The sequence below is a fragment of the Ursus americanus genome, chromosome 24 (genome assembly GCF_024610735.1).
Source record: "Ursus americanus isolate L20-20 chromosome 24, mUrsAme1.1.p, whole genome shotgun sequence".
Lineage (NCBI taxonomy): Eukaryota > Metazoa > Chordata > Mammalia > Carnivora > Ursidae > Ursus > Ursus americanus.
The window spans coordinates 35,210,608-35,223,881 of record NC_142150.1 but is presented as its reverse complement, the minus strand read 5'-3'; positions in this window follow the sequence as shown (position 1 = coordinate 35,223,881).

Below are 13,274 nucleotides of genomic sequence, written 5' to 3'. Positions count from 1 at the left end.
CCGGGCTGTGTGGCTGCAGCCATCCATCAGGGCTGAGGGGGGATGAGAGGGGCCCTGACATAGCCGAGCGCCACACCAAGATGGAGTCAGACTTCACGCTAGGGGAAGCGTGGGTGGAGGGTCTGATTTCTTTGCCAGAATTCCTTTTTTACAGGCTCCAGAAAGAACAGTCAGGATATCCTGTGAGAAATCCCTTCAGGCCACAGGTGCCGTCTCTCCTTGGCTGTGTATTCAGCCAGTATCGCAATAATGAATAAAAAGGGGCATTGTAATCATGCTGGATTGGGAGGTAGTAACCAGTCCCATTCCTTTTAGACTCTCTCAGCTTCGTCACTGAACAAAAAAAATCTATAGCATTGATTTTTATTGCTAAGCCAAAACACTCTATCTACCTTGTCAGTGATTGTCTCAGCCTGCAGAAGACTCCGGGTGTCCAGGCCCCTGGGCTGAGCGTGGAGACGTCAGCTCTTCCTTTCCCTTTTTGCACACAGGCCTTTCGGTCCCAAGAGGCTTTCCATCCTCCATCCTCTCTGTCTCTCTGTCTCTCCATCTCTATCTCTGCCTCTCTCTCGCCACTGCCTTGCCACTTCCAATATTTCTGGCTCTTTCGGTCCTCTTCAGACTTGCTTATGTAACTTCCTCACCCTCTATTATTACCAGCAATTAATATTTATTGCCATAAAATGATGAGAGTTCGTACATAACAGACTAATTCCAGAGACCCTCTTCTTTCCATCAAATCCTAATCCTTCCTCCATCCTATCTGCTCTTCTCAGATGCTGAGTCATAGTCTAGTGATATAGTGGCACTATTAATAATCCTTCACATTTTTATAGCTCAGGAAGTCAGCCAAGGTTAGAAAAGTTTCGAAAGGTCTTCTAGTGCAGAAGCCATGGTACTCAGTGTATAAAATCCCCCTTTCCTCTAAGACGGGAGTGGCAAACTGGTGGGAAATTGAGCCACCAGGTATGTTTTGCTTGCTACATGCAGGATTTTAAAAATCAAGGAACTTCCCATTTGAACTATTCAGTTGCAAATTTCTTGGGGGAAAACATCATATTGCAACCCCTGGTAACTTGGTTAGAGCCCAGAGGGGGTTGCTCTTTTGACAGGACAAGTCCCCACCCCATTCACAAGTCCCCACCCCAATTTTCTTCAGCCCACAGAGCTCAGTTGCTTAGCTCTTGATGTTTGAATCTTCTACGACAATCCCCAAGAAACCACAAGTGTCTGCTTGAGCACCCCTAGGGAAAAAGGAGCCGGCCACCGGCAAACACAACCCACTCCGTCTCTGAACACTTCATTCCAGAACCCCTCCTTAAACTCTGGAAGCCAAAGCACCCATCCCTGGCCCTAGCCCATCTCCTCAACACTAGACAAAGGAAGAGTTCCCCACTGAGCTTTCTCCAAAGTAAGCATCCCTGGTTCCTGGTCCAACTTGGTTTCTAGCTCCTTCGCCAACTACGTTTTTATTTTCTGGCTGTGATCCACTCTGTTTTTATTCCCTTGGAAGTATAAAATCAAGAGATGAAAGTTTTCCTCTTGTTAGATTCAACTCAAGCCTCTATCTTCCAGAATTCCATTCATGCACTAATGGAAGGAGAGTTTACTGAAACCCTTACCAGGCGCTGTGCCAGGCGCTGGCATCACATTGGCAAACAGCGAAAGCTCCGTGCCTGCCTTCCTGTGGCTCACATTCCAGTGGGGAGACAGCGTTGCTCTGCAATCTCCCAAAGACACGCAAGCATACACTGTGATGTAGACAAAAGAAATTCCCGATGATTCCAAGAATTGAGTCATAAAAAGAAAATGAAATTTTAACAAATCCAGGGGAAAACATGGGTGAATAATGTGATTATCTTGAAGGGACCTCTCTAATCACAACAGGAAACCTCAAAGTCACAAAGAATAAAAATGGATAAATCTAACTACATCAAATTTTAACATTTTTGGAAGCAGAAAGCTCCGTAAACATACTCAAAAGACAAACTTGGGAAAATATTCGCTATGCCAATGACAGACAAAGGACTGATTTCCCCACTACGCAAATTACTCTTACAAATCAATTGAGAAAGCACATAAAAAATTTACAAAAGAAATATCAATGATTCAAACAAATGAGACAATTCTGAACCTCATGAATAATGAAAGAAATACAAATTAAAATAACGAGATATTTTCTGAGTAAATATTGGCCATGATATTTTCGGAGTGATACTCCCCAGAGCTGTCAACATGGAGGGAAGCTGGGACACTCGTTCGCTGCACATCGCAATGGCCCTTCTACAGGAAACTCAGCCATTAGCTCGTTTTAAATGTTCTGATTCTGTTATTTTAATTGTTCCTACTCTTTATTCTTTCATCCAACTTATTCCCCATCCCATCATGGCTTCCAGAACTAGCTCACACCTGCACCTTCCGGGACCCTCATACCAACCCTGTGGATTCTACTCAGTCTATAATTTCGGGGAACTCAGGACAGCTGTGCTCCTGGCCTAGAGGGTTTCCACACAGCCCATCCCCGTTGCCTTAGCTCTCCTGCGAAATTCGACAACGGTCTGGTTAACTCCTTAGTGTCCCTGCCAAGGTTCCTGATAAAGGGGAAATCTGAGCTGTCCAGGGGTGTCTTTCTACCCCAAGTCCCTCACCTATAGTAGATGGTGATTCTAACAGGAAAAGCCATATAAATACCTAGAGATCATGGTGAAACTGAGTCACATCAGAAGCAGAACAGTGGTGCTGATGCCTGGGGTGGTTCCACGCCATGTAAAGAAACAGAAACTGGACGTTAATTCACTGACCACATCATTTGGAAGTGTCTGGTCTCCACAGAGACTGGTTGGGTCTCTGTGGTCTTCATGAGATAATAATATCACTAGATCTCTGTTCCCCCAGCGTGTTGGTCTCACACCCCTAATCCAATGCTTGCCCTGTAATGTCTGTGCAACCCCGCAAGCCATAAACAGGAAAGATTTACCTTATGTCATTTGTACTGTGAAAGCCATACTCATGCTGAAGGCACTTTTTCTTTAATTTAAATTCAATTAGCCAACATATAGTATTAGCTTTTGATATAATGTTTAATGATTCATTAGTTGTGTATAACACCCAGTGCTCATCACATCACATACCCCCCTTAATGCCCAGCACCCAGTTACCCCATGCCCCCACCCGCCTCCCTATCCGCAACCCTCAGTTTGTTTCCCGGAGTCAAGAGTTTCTCATGGTTTGTCTTCCTCTCTGATTTCTTCCCATTCAGTTTTCCCTCCTTCCCTTATTGTCCTCTGCCCTATTTCTTATATTGTGCATATGAGTAAAGCTATATGATAATTGTCTTTCTCTGATTGACTTATTTCACTTAGCATAATACCCTCCAGTTCCATCCATGTTGATGTAAATGGTGGGTATTCATCCTTTCTGATGGCTGGGTAATGTTCCATTGTACATATGAACCACATCTTTATCCATTCACCTGCTGAAGGACGTCTTGGCTCCTTCCACAGTTTGGCTATTGTGGACATTACTGCTATGAACATTGGGGTGCACATGCCCATTCTTTTCATTACATCTGTATCCTTGGGGCAAATACCCAGTAGTGCAACTGCTGGATCACTGGGTAGCTCTATTTTTAACTTTTTGAGGAACCTCCATGCTGTTTTCCAGAGTGGCTGTACCAGCTTGCATTCCCACCAACAGTATAAGAGGGATCCCCTTTCTCCACATCCTCATCAACACCTGTTTTTCTTGTCTTTCTCATCCCAGCCATCCTGACTGGTGTGAGGTGGTATCTCATTGTGGTTTTGGTTTGTATTTTCCTGATAAAAAGTGATGGGGAGCATTTTTTCATGTGTCTGTTGGCCATTTCTGTGCCTTCTTTGGAGAAGTGTCTTTCATGTCTTCTGCCCATTTCTTGACTCGATTATTTATTTTGGGGTTGAAAACAGTTTTCCGAATTGTCTTTCACTCGCCTGCAGGTTTGGATCTTCCCTCCTTGAAGAGCATCTGCTCCCCCGGGTGAACTGGGAAAGTGAACAATGCAACACCAGCCCCTCGATAGCAACTTTAAAACCACAGGTGCTGCAATAGCTGGGATCAGTTAATCATTCCTAGCTTAATTTGCCCCATTAATAAAAAGGAGCCAAAAATATATGAGAAGGCAGAAGGATGGACCTGAACATGAACTGAGAGTTCTTTCCTGTCAATCCTATGAATTTTTTTTTTTTACCATATCTTCCCTCATTTCATTAAGGATTTCAGCAAATGATAGTTGAGTGCTTCTTTTTAGTAAATGGTGCTGGGGAAACTGGATATCCACACGCAAAAGAACGAAGTTAGACCCTTACCTTACACCATATACAAAAATTAACTCAAGATGAATCAAAGATCTAAGCACAAGAGCTAAAACTACAAACTCTGAGAAGAAAACTTAGGGGAAACTTCACGACATTGGATTTGGCAATGATTTCTTGGAGGTGACACCCTTTGTAAATGGCCATCAAAAAACAAAAACAGAAGTGAAAATAACAAATGTTGGCATGGGTATGAAAAATTGAAACCCTTGTTCACTACTGGTAGAAATATAGATAGTGCAGCCGCTGTGAAAAACAGCAAGAGGTTCCTCAAAAAGTTAAACATAGATTCACCACAAGATCCAGCAATTCCATGCCTAGCGATCTACCCAAGAGAATTGAAACAGGGACTTGAACAAATGTTTTGTACATCGATATCCATAATAGCATTTCTCACAACAACCAAGATATGGAAACAACCTAAATGTCCACCCACAGAAAGATGGATAGAGAAAATGTGATATCTACATACAAGAGAATACTACTCAGCCTAAAAAAAAGGAAGGAAGTCCTGCCATTTGCAACAACACGGATAAACCTAGAGAATACGATGCTGAGTGAAGCCAGTCGTGGAAGGACAAATAGTGCCTGATTCTGTGTATATGATGGGGTATCTAACACAGTCAAACTCAGAGCAGCCGGGTCTCAGAGGCTGCTGCCTGTGTCCTCCTCTAGGATTTTGATGGATTCTTACACTGTTGGTGGGAAGGCAAGCTGGTACAGCCACTCTGGACAACAGCATGGAGGTTCCTGAAGAAGCTAAAAATAGAGGTACCCTATGACTCAACAATGCGCTACTGGGTATTTACCTCAAAGATACTGATGTAGTGATCTCAAGGGGCACGTGCACCCCAATGTTTATAGCAGCAATGTCCACAATAGCCAAACTATGGAAAGAGCCCAGATGTCCATCAACAGATGAATGGATAAAGAAGATGTTGTATATATATATACAATGGAATATTACTCAGCCATCAGAAAGGATGAATATTTACCATTTACATCGACATGGATGGAACTGGAGGGTATTATGCTGAGTGAAATAAGTCAATCAGAGAGAGACAATTATATGGTTTCACATATATAAGGAATATAAGAAAGAGTGCAGAGGATCATATGGGAAGGGAGGGAAAAATGGAATAGGAAGAAATCAGAGAGGAAGACAAACCATGAGAGACTCTTAATTATGGGAAAGAAATTGAGGGTTGCTAGAGGGGAGTTGGGTGGGGGGATGGAGTAATTGGTTGACTGCGTTAAGGAAGACACGTGATGAGATGAGCACTGGCTGTTATATGCAAGTGATGAATTACTGAACTCTACATCTGAAACTAATGATGTACTGTACAATATGTTGGCTAATTGAATTTAAATAATAATTAATTAATTAATTGATTAAAATCCAAAGAAACAAATTTCCTAGAAGGGTTGATTTCGAAAGACTACAGATATTCATCCCATTACAAGAAAAAATGCACTTGTTACTGCTGTTAATGTCTTTTTTAAATTTTTGTCTTCACACTATTATGCTTTAAATAAGGATAAAGATATGTTGAGAAAAAGAAAAAGACACAACGTTCTTTTCCACAACTTCCAGAATGGTTCATGGTTTTTGAAGAAAAGATGAGTGCAAACAGCTGAGACGGTCTTTCCCAATAGGATTCAAAGGATCAAGCGTACAGTGTCCAGGAAGCGTCTTGGTCTCCACGAACAGCCCTGCAGGTGCACCACGTTCCTGCAGGCAGGCTACTTTCCTTTCAACTTCTATCAGCTTTCCCTAATTTCTCGGGTGATTTAGCCTCCTCACTCTATATCTAAGTAAGGTTCAGGAGAAAATATTCTTTGAGGTTTGAATTCAGCATCAGGCAAAATGAGATTCAGAGCCTAGAGCGGTCTTAACCCTCTTTGAACTCCATTACCAATAAAATCTTTGAGCCAAAATGCCTCATCCTCTTTTTGCCCTCTATCCCCGTTGCTGACAAAAAGGTATGGGAGAGCCATGGGGGGTGGCGATGTTGGGGCTTGTGCTACTTTGTTCTTGTGGTCACGTGCACAAGGCTGTGATGAACCCACTTTCCCTTCCTTGAAGGTTAGACTAGTAGGATGTGAGGAAGGGGGCAGAGAAAGAAATCTGAGAAATATTTTCTCTCTCCTCTACTGATCTTCGTGACAAAAAAAATTTTTTGTGTGTGGTTTTTGTTGATCTTAGCTGAAGCATTAGGACTCTCCCAGATGACACCCACACCCGCACACAAAAGTAAATATATAAATGTACACTCGAACCGAAGGACCAAGATTGTGTGCTATGTGGGTTATACTCCACAATTCTACCTTACACTTAGGCCCTTATGTGCTAATCTAGTTAATGTGGTTTGGACCTACATTTGAAATCAATATATGTAAAAAATGGAAATCACAATTAAGATATTAGTATTGTCTCTCCCCCCGGTTTTATCGAGATGTAATTGACATACAACACTGTGTAGGTTTAAGGTGTGCAATGTGATGACTTCAGGCACATATGTGCTGTGAAATGTTCACCCCAATGAGGCTAGTTAACACATCCTTCACCTCCCATAATTACCATTTTGTTGTTGTTTTTATGGTGCGAACATTTAAGATTTCTCTCATAGCAACTTGCATGAATACAATACAGCACTGTTAACTGTAGTCACCATGCTGTTCATTGGATTCAAAACTTACTCCTCTTATTTCGGGAAGTTGGTACCCTTTGGCGAATATCTCCCCATTTCCCCAACCCCCAGCCTCTTGTAACCATCAGTTTACTCTGTTTCCATGAGTTTGACTTTTTAGATTCCACATAAACATGAGGTCATACAGTATTTGTCTTTCTCTGTCTGACTTATTTCACTTAGCATGATACCCTCTGGTCCATCCATGTTGTTACAAAAAGTGAGATTCTCCTTTTTTATGGCTGAATAATATTCCCGTGTCTGCGTGCACCACATTTTCCTTAACCATCTATCCGTCCATAGACACTTAGGTTGTTACCATGTTTTGGCTACTGTGAATAATGCTGCAGTAAGCACGGGAATGTGGCTAGCTCTTAAATATCACACTTTCATTTTCTTTGGATAAACTACACAGAAGTGGAATTGCTGGTTCACATGGTAATTCTATTTTTAATCTTTTGAGGACCCTCCCTACTGTTTTCCATTGTGGTTGTACCAATTTATGTTCCCACCAATAGTGCACAAGGATCCCTTTTTTCCACAACCTTACCAACATTTGTGATCTCTTACCTTCTTGAGAGTAGCCATTCTAACAAGTGTGAGGCAGTATCTCATTGCGATTCTGATTTGCATTTCCCTTGTGGTTAGCAACGCTGAGCATCACTATGAACCTGTTTCACGTACCTGTTGTCCATTTGCATGGTTTTTTTGGGAAAATACCTATTCAGGTCCTCTACCCATTTTTCTTTAAGATTTTATTTATTTATTTGACAGAGAGAAAGACAGTGAGAGAAGGAACACAAGCAGGGGGAGTGGGAGAGGGAGAAGCAGGCTTCCCGCTGAGCAGGGAGCCCGATGTGGGGCTCGATTCCAGAACGCTGGGATCATGACCTGAGCCGAAGGCAGAGGCTTAACAACTGAGCCACCCAGGTGCCCCGGTCCTCTACCCATTTTTAATCGGATTGTTTGTCTTATTGCTATCTAGTTGTATGAGTTCTTTATATATTTTGGATACTAAGCCCTTATCAGACACATGGTTTGTCAGTAGTTTCTTCCATTCATAGGTAGGCTTCCCATTTTGCTGACCATTTCTTTTGCTGTGGAGAAGGTTTTTAGTCTGATGTAGGCTCACTTGTTGATTTTTGCTTTTTGCCTTAGCTTTTGGTGTCAAAAGGCCTTGGCTGTCATCACGCACCCATGGCTCTTTGTGGGCATGTGCGCAGTAGTGAAGGCTGGTGACGAGAGTCAGGCTGTGAGCGTGTAAGTGCACAGAAGGAGGGGCTAGCCTTGACTGCACACATGGCAGTGGGGGTCAGCTGCGGGGGTCTAAGGTGGAATTTTGCACTCACGCAGCCACAGAGACCTGGGCTGGCAGCTGGTACAGAAGGGGCAGGGACAAAGAAGTGGGAGGGACTCAGGTGGCTGGCATCTGCAAACACAAAAACCCGTGGGGTGAAAACCAGTGAAATCTGGATGGGATCCATGACTATGCTGGCTGCTGGTTTCTTCAGGGGTAAAAGCTGCTGGGTTTCTTTGCAGAGCAAGTCACTGGGAACTATGGTCACTTACACTGTGTAGCTGATACTGGTAGTCCCTGCTCTTCTTCCTTGTTCATAGCCATCTCTGGGTGGGGTAAAACCAAGTGAGTCCTTTGTGCATTGCCCTGAAAGGCTGAGGACACTGGTCATTCACTCTAATCTCCCATTTCTTGGTGAGGGGAACTCTTTCTAGGTGGGGAGCTCCTTCTTGGCACTGAGCAGTACCAACATGGGGTATGGAATGAAGCACGCTAAATGCAGCTGCTTTTCCTTCCCTATTTCTGGGACTATTCTCAGACTTTTTTGTTATTGTTCCACTGTGTTGCTGAAGCTTCTCAAGTGGATTTCATGAGCTCTCCCAAGGCTGTTTTGTTCCTAAATAGTGCCTAATTATTGGTCTTTACGGGGTTTCCTACACTGCCATCTTGGTGACACCACTTTTTGAGATACTAAGTAATAAGATGAATATAGCTCTTTGGTCTCTTGACGTATTGAGTTAAACAGATCCATTCAAAGTTTGGAGGTCTGTTTTCTTCATCTTTTCTATATCATTTTTGGTAGATTGAGGCCAAAGTAGAATAGCTGAAAACTTATGCCAAAACCCAGTGCCTAAAAAAAAATACACACTTGGAAGCTGAAGGGGATAAAAAGAAAAAAAGCTCCCATATTACCAACTGGATTTGATTACTCGGGGCTCTCTAGAGATACAGAACCAACAAGAGATATATAGATACAAAGGGTTGATCCAATGTTAAGTATTCTTATCACAAAATAATAATAATAAATAGGGAGGGTGATAGGAAACTTTTGGAGGTGATCTATTTATGACATAGAAGGAGATTTATCACAAGTAGTTGGTTCCCTGGATCCTTATATGGAGGCTAAAACAATCCAGCACACCCAGAAGAGCACAGGTGTGATTCAGTCTGAAGCCTGAGAACCAGGGAAGTCAACAGTGTGAACCCCAGTCCAAGTACAGAAGAAAACTGCTGTCCCAGCTCCGGCAGTCAGGCAGAGAAGTGGTAATGAATTCTCCCTTCCTCTGCCTATTGTTCTACTCAAGACTTCAGTGGATCGGATGACTGCCACCATTTGGGGGAAGGCATCTTGCTTTATAGGGTCCATTGATTCAAATGCATTCAAATATCTTCTGGAAGCATCCCCACAGATTTGCCAGAAATTGTGTTTAGCCAAATATCTGGGCACCCTGTGACCCAATCAAAGTTGACATATAAAATCGGCCCTCAGAAGATTCTAGTTCCTAAAAGATTATGTGTAGAGTCTATTTTCAGACACAGACCTATCAAGAACAAGACAAGGTTGTCCACTCTCGCCACTTTTATTCAACATAGTACTGGAAGTCCTAGCCCAGCGAAGAAAATGAAATAAAAGGCATCCAAATCGGTAAGGAAGAAGTAACACTGTCTCTATTTGCGAATGGTATGATACTGTACAGAGAAAACCTTAAAGACTCAAAAAAAGAATTAGAACTAATAAATAAATTCAGTAAAGTTTCAGGATACAAAATTAATGTACACAAATCCGTTGTGCTTCTATACACTAATAATGAAGGAGCAGAAAGAGAAATTAAGAAAACAATCCCATTTATAATTGCAACAAAAATAATAAAAATACCTAGGAATAAATTTAGCCTAGGAGGTGAAAGCCCTATGCTCTGAAAATTATTATTATTATTATTATAAGACATCAATGAAAGAGATTGAAGACAATAAAAACAAATGGAACGATATACCGTGCTTGTGGATTGCAAGAATTCATATTGCTAAAATGTCCACACTACCCCAAAGCAATCTACAGATTCAATGCAATCCCTTTCAAAACACCAATAACATTTTTCACAGAACTAGAACAAATAATCCTAAAATTTATTTAGAACCACAAAAGACCCCAAATAGCCAAAGCGATCTTGAGAAAGAAGAACAAAGCTGGAGGTATCACGAACCTGGATTTCAAGATATATTACAAAGCTGTGGTAATCAAAACAGTATGGTGGTGACACAAAAATGTACACATAGATCAATGGAATAGGATAAGAAGCCCTACACTTATATGGTCAGTTAGTCTATAACAAAGGAGTTAAGAAGATACAATGGGGAAAAGACAGTCTCTTCAACAAATGGCGCTGGGAAAACTAGACAGCAGCATGAAAAGAATGAAACCTGACCACTTTCTTACACCATGAACAAAAATGAATTCAGAATGGATTAAAGACCTAATTGTGAGACCTGAAACCATAAAACTCCTAGAAGAAAACATAGGCAGTAATTTACTTGACATCGGCCGTGGAAACATTTTTCTGGATATGTTTCCTCAAGCAAGGGGAACAAAAGCAAAAATCAACCATTGGGACGACACCAAAATAAGCAGCTTTTGCACGGTCAAGGAAACCATCAACAAAACAAAAGGGCAACCTACTAAATGGGAGAAGATATTTGTAAATGATCAATCCACTAAGAGAGTAGTATACAAAATATATGAAGAATTTATGCAACTCCACACACACACACACACACACACACACACCCCTAATCTGATTAAAATGGGCAGAGGACCTGAATAAGCATTTTTCCAAAGAAGACAGACAGACGGCCAACAGACACAGGAAAATATGCTCGATATCACTCATCATCATGGAAATGCAAATCAAAACTACAGAGAAATATCACCTCACACCTCACACCTATTCTAGTCGGAATAGCTGGAATCCAAAAAACAAGAAAGATCAAGTGTTGACAAGGATGTGGAGAAAAAGGAACCCTCATTGACTGTTGGTGGGAATGCAAATCAGTGCAGCCACTGTGGAAAACAGTAAGGAGGTTCCTCGAAAAATTAAAAATAGAAATACCATACAATCTAAAAATTCCACTACCGGGTATTTACCCAAAGAAAATGAAAACACTCATTCAAAAAGATATGTGCACCCTTATGTTTATTGTGGCATTATTTACAATAGCCAAGATATGGAAGCAATCCCAGCATCCCTCAATAGATGAATGGATCCTGATGCGGGGCTTGATCCCAGGTCCCTGGGATCATGACCTGAGCCAAAGGCAGACGCTTAACTGACCAAGCCACCCAGGTGTCCCAGCTGTAGTTCTCTTTATACATAAAATCTTCCTTCTTATTATTTTACAATCCCTTAAAGACAATCATACTTTTTTTGTGTGTTTAAAAACATGGACATTTAGGGGTGCCTGGGTGGCACAGCGGTTAAGCGTCTGCCTTCGGCTCAGGGCGTGATCCTGGCGTTATGGGATCGAGCCCCACATCAGGCTCCTCTGCTATGTGCCTGCTTCTTCCTCTCCCACTACCCCTGCTTGTGTTCCCTCTCTCGCTGGCTGTCTCTATCTGTGTTAAATAAATAAATAAAATCTTAAAAAGAAAAAAACATGGACATTTATTATTATAAAATCAACTGGTTTAATAAAAAAACATTATATTTAAAGATGATTTAATACACATGCATGTTAAAATAAATATACTTTTGAGTGCAAACAAGTGGTTACCCAAAGGAGAAACAAGACCTCCTATTAGTTGTAATAAAAGCTACCCCTGAAAAGTTAGAAGGTCTTACACAAAAGTATTTATATTGTGTTCTTCTACTGCTCCTCATGCTTGCTTTTAAAGAATCAGAATTTAAACAGAATATGAAAAAAATCAATTATAAATAAATATAAAAATATACCTGTATAAGATTTTTATTGAAGACATGATTATCATTGTACAAATGCCTACATGTGAGATTATAAATAAAGTAAAATGTTGAAGGACCAAAAAAAAAATAGATGAATGGATAAAGAAGAAGTGGTATATATACACAATGGAATTTTACTCAGCCATAAAAAACAATGACATTTTGCCATTTGTGACAACATGAATGGACTTAGAGGGCATTATGCTAAGTGAAATGGGTTAGGGAAAGACAAATGCCATGTGACTTCACTTATAAAACAAATTAAAAAACAAAAAAAACCAGACTCAAATACAGAGAACAAATTAAATTGGTGGTCGCCAGAGGGGAGGTGGGTGGGGCCGTGGGCGGAACAGGTAACAGTGATTAAGAGGTACAAACTGCCAGTTGTAAAATAAAGTCACAGAGACGAGAAGTACGGCACAGCGAACATAGCCAATGATATTGTAATAATGTTGCACGGTGACAGACGGTGACTACCCTTACCACGGTGAGCCCTGAGTCATGTACAAAATTGTCAAATCACTGTGACATACACCTGAAACTAATGTAACAGTGTATGTCCACTGTACTTCAATAATAAAAAATAAAAAATAAAAAGAATGAGACCCGTCAATGAGATAAGCAAAAACTCTTGGCACAGAACCCGACACACATTAGGTAATTAATAAATGTTTTCACTTAATATATATTTATTAATATATGCAAGTGGAAAGTCACCATAAATGCCATTTCTCCCAGCGCCTTCTCACATTAATCAGAAAGTGACCCCTAAAACACACTACAACCTCGTTCTATTTGCATCCACTTGGTGCACCCCTGAAGCAACCGTATTTACATCAAATACTGTACATGCATCTAAGGTCATTCATTTATGGGCAATTCCTTGTCACTTACCAAGTACAAGGTGGAAGGAACGTTGGCAGCTCCCACCATGACCAAAATAGCACACTCACTATCTAGCATTTTCCCCATTTATATATAT